This window comes from Petaurus breviceps, unplaced genomic scaffold, assembly GCF_028583685.1.
Source record: "Petaurus breviceps papuanus isolate PSGF00001 unplaced genomic scaffold, PetGlider_PUasm1.0 77, whole genome shotgun sequence".
NCBI classification, from domain to species: Eukaryota; Metazoa; Chordata; class Mammalia; order Diprotodontia; family Petauridae; genus Petaurus; species Petaurus breviceps.
Window position 1 is genome coordinate 20,686,279 of NW_027186492.1, and position 4,183 is coordinate 20,690,461.

Here is a 4,183-nt window from a genome sequence, read left to right on the forward strand (position 1 = left end):
AAGGATGATTTCTAGGTTCTTTTTTTCATCATGGCTTTCAGGTAGTCCTATAATTTTTTGTAAATTCTCTCTCCTGGATCTATTTTCCAGGTCAGTGGTTTTTATAATGAGATATTTCTCATTGCCTTCTATTTTTTTTATTCTTTTGTATCTGTTTAATAGTATTTTGATTTCTCATAAAGTTACTAGCTTTCATTTGCTCAAATCTAATTCTGAAGGAATGATTTTCTTCATTGAGCTTTTGAGATTCTTTTTCCATCTGGCAAATTTGGCTTTTTAAGGCATTCTTCTTCTCATTGGCTTTTTGAACCTTGTTTGCCATTTCAGCTAGTCTATTTTTAAAGGGCTTATTTTCTTCAGTCAAGTTGTTGACTCTCTTTTCATGATTTTCTTGCATCATTCTCATTTCTCTTCCCAATTTTTCTTCAACTTCTCTTATTTTCAAAATCCTTCTTAAGCTCCTCTATTGCTTTTAACCAGTTCATATTTTTCTTAGAAGCTTTTGGTGCAGGAGTTCTGAATTTGTTTTCTTCCTCCTGTTCCATGTTTTAGTCCTTTTTGTCCCCCCAAAAGGAATCCAAAGTCAGACAGCTGTGCTTGCTTTGCTTCCTTTGCTTGTTCATGTTGCCACTCAATTACTTGATTTTGAGCTTTTTGCCACAGTAGAACTCTGCTTCCAGAGAGGAGATCTTTGTCCCAAATCACTGGAGTTTTCACAGCTGCTGGAGCTATTAGTTTGCTGCCCCCTCTGAAGCCTCCACTGGCTCTGGCACCTGGTCACCCACCCCAGGACCTCCACCCTAGACAGAAATCCAGATCCAAGCAGGTTAAAGCAAGAGCAATTACCCCCTCAGAATGTTTGCTTGATCCCCCTACAATCTTCAGGCCAGGATGTCTGATGCAGCTACATGATGACAGCTGCTACGCCTCAGCCACTTTTCCCTCTGAGGGGCAGAGGCCAGATCACACTCCCAGACCCCCTGTTCCCAAAGTCACCGACCTCTCACTTTGTCTTTGGCATTTATGGATTGGTAATTTTGGAAACCTCCACAGCTACTGGTGATCAACTCTCTTGAAGACCCTCTAGCCATGGCTGGTCAGGCTGCTCTGAGGCTAAAACCACAGACTCATGTGAGGCTGGGCTCTGCTCTCAGCATGCTTCAATGGACCCTTCCTGCCAGTCTGCTGGTCTGTCTTTAGTGGGAGGTTAGTTTCTCTCTGTCACTTTGTGTGTTCTGTAGTTCTAAAGTTTGTCTAGAGTCATTTTTTATAGGTATTTGAGATGGTTATGGGGGAGCACAGGATGTCTTCATGCTTGTGTGCTGCCATCTTGGCTCCTCCTGGAAAAGCAGAATTTGAACAGTAGGAAAAACAGGAGGAGAGTAATCCTGACAAGAGGGACAGACTGTATCAATATATGTAAGTGAGAAAAAGCAAGCAAAATGCTGAGATTACTAAGGGTCTGGTTTGGATGAATTACAGAATGAGTAAAGGGGAAAAGTATGAGGTAAGTTTGTCAAGGGAGGGTGGAGCCTTACTGTACAGGGTCTTAAATGTTAGGTTTCTTATTGTTGTTGTTCAGTCATTTTCAGTCATGTCTAACTCTTCATGACCTCGTTTGGGATTTTCTTGGCAAAAATACTAAAGTGGTTTGACATTTTCTTCTCAAGCTAATTTTACAGTTGAGGAAACTTAGGCAAACAGGGTTAGGTGACAAGACCAGGGTCACACAGCTAGTAAGTGTCTGAGGGCAGATTTGAACTCAGGAAGTGGAGTCTTCCTGATTCTTGGCCCACTACTCTCTCCACTACACCACCCATCTGCTCTAACATTAGAGTAGAAAGTTTTTTATTCCAGGATGTAGGTAACAAGAATCAACTGAACATTTTGGAGTGAGAGAGTGACCTGATCATATCTGTGCTTTGAAAATTTAAGTAAAACTAAAGGATATATTGAAGGCAAAGAAGTCAGTTCAGAGACCATTGCAATAATTCATATGAAATATAATGAGGGCCTGAACCAGGGTAGTTGTAGAATCATGGAAAGGGACAGGAAAGGATGAACATGAGAAATATTAGGAGTAGAATCATCAGAATTTAACAACTTACTGGAAAGTGGAAGAGAATGGAAAACAGGGAATCCTGAAAGATGACCGTGTGCTTTTAAGCATGGGTTCCTAGGAGGAAGAGAGAGCCATCAACAGATAGAAACTGGAAAGCTGGGATGTTTTGGGAGAGACAGACTGGTATAACAAAAAGCTTTTTGTATATAGTGTCATAAAATATGGGTTCAAATCTACTTAGTACCTGCATAAGACAGTGACTTAGACAAGTCACTTCACCTCCTTTTGCCTCAGTTTCCTCATATGTAAAACTACTAGGAGGTTGAACTAAAACCTCTCAGGTCTTATCCACCTCTATATTTATGATCCTAGGTTGAGTTGGGTTTTGGATATGTTGAGTCTAAATTGAAAATGGAATCAATCTAACCTCATGACTGGGCTTCCCAAAGTGTAAGGTATTCCCTGAGCTGAGTCAGAAACATATAGTAAGCTAGCAAATGCTTAGGCCTTTCTTTTCTACTCATTACATCCTTCTAAAACACATAGGGATGATAATGAAGGCTTTGAGTTTTCAGTGCTCAATTGTAACCATTTGCATCCTGGCCCTGGCTTTCTTTATAGTGAATGTATTGCCAGTTACTTAAAACTGAGGGAAGCTAAATAGGGATTTTAATAAATCAGAGGAAACAGATGGATGCATGAGGCACTTTGCTAAGTTAAAAGAATTGTATGGGTTGTAGATTAAATGTTTATTAGCATGACTAGCTGCCAAGGCTCTGTATAACTCACTAATATGCATGAACTGTAGCAGCAAGAAAGTGACTACATTCCCTCTCAAGGACTTTCCTAAAAATTCAAGGTTGTATGAACCTAACCTAGAGAATAATTACTTGTCCAGACGTGATAACAGACTCTAGCAGAACAAAAATGACAGCTTGATTCACAGACAAATATAAGTCGGTCTTGGATGTCTGGCTTCCATTTTTCTGTGGAGAGATAGATGTCTTTGAAAAGCCTCAGCAATGAACATCCTGTCAGTTTAAAAGGTCAGATGCCTCAATGTATCAGAAGAGATGATGCTACACAGACCATCGAGAGAAAATAAAATGATTTCATTATCCCGGTTCATCTGGTATGTATTAATTTGGGCTCCCCTCATCTCAGCAATTAGGCTACTCTCAGAAGGGAATTAGTGATGTCCTGATGTAGTTGAGCTAGAATTAGGTAATCGGGAGTAACACCAGGGAGGACTATTACTTTGGATGTGCTGACTCTCCTATTCATAGGGGAAAAAAAAGAGAAAAAAAGCATCTTCTAGAATAAATGCAGAAATGGATTTTGTTTGGCAAGAGTTTTATTTCCTTGACTTAGTTTTATGTATTCTTCTGCAACTTTCACCATAAGCATTTTTGTTTTGAAGAAATCAAACATTTCCAATAAACCTGCACTACCATGACCACCACCCTACCCCACCACTCCTAGACAATGTTTTCTTAAATATAATAACACAGAATGAACTTTTTGCTTGCAATATCATGAGTCTCACTCATGAGCTTAGGACTCATAGACTCTAAGTTCCTTGCAAAAAGGAACTGTTTCATTTTTGTCTTTGTATGTCTAACATCTTGTATATTGTATGGCATGAATTAAGCAAGTAATTATTGTTGATAACTTGTTTCAGTCATGTCTGACTCTGTGAATCCATTTGGGGTTCCTTGGACAAAAATACTGGAGTGGTTTGCCATTTCTTTTTCCAGCTTATTTTATAGATGAGAAAACTGAGGTAAACAAGGGTAAGTGATTTGCTCAGGGTCACATAGCTAGTAATAAATAATTGGTAATTAGTTGATGTATAATAAAAGGTAATAGGGAAGAAGTTTAAAGGGTTATTAGAGATACAACCTCCTCATTTTATAGTTGAGGAAACTGAAGCCCATAGAGATGGAGAAATTTCTTCTAAGTCATAATTGAAGTAGAAGCACTGGAATTGGCAGAATTGGGAGTGTCCAATTTCAATTATATTTAATGTAAAATGAGTATTTCTTCCCTATGGGACAGGGCGAAAGAGAGATTGGGGCTGAAAGGAAAGATGCTAGAAGCTTCATGCCTCACACCTCTATG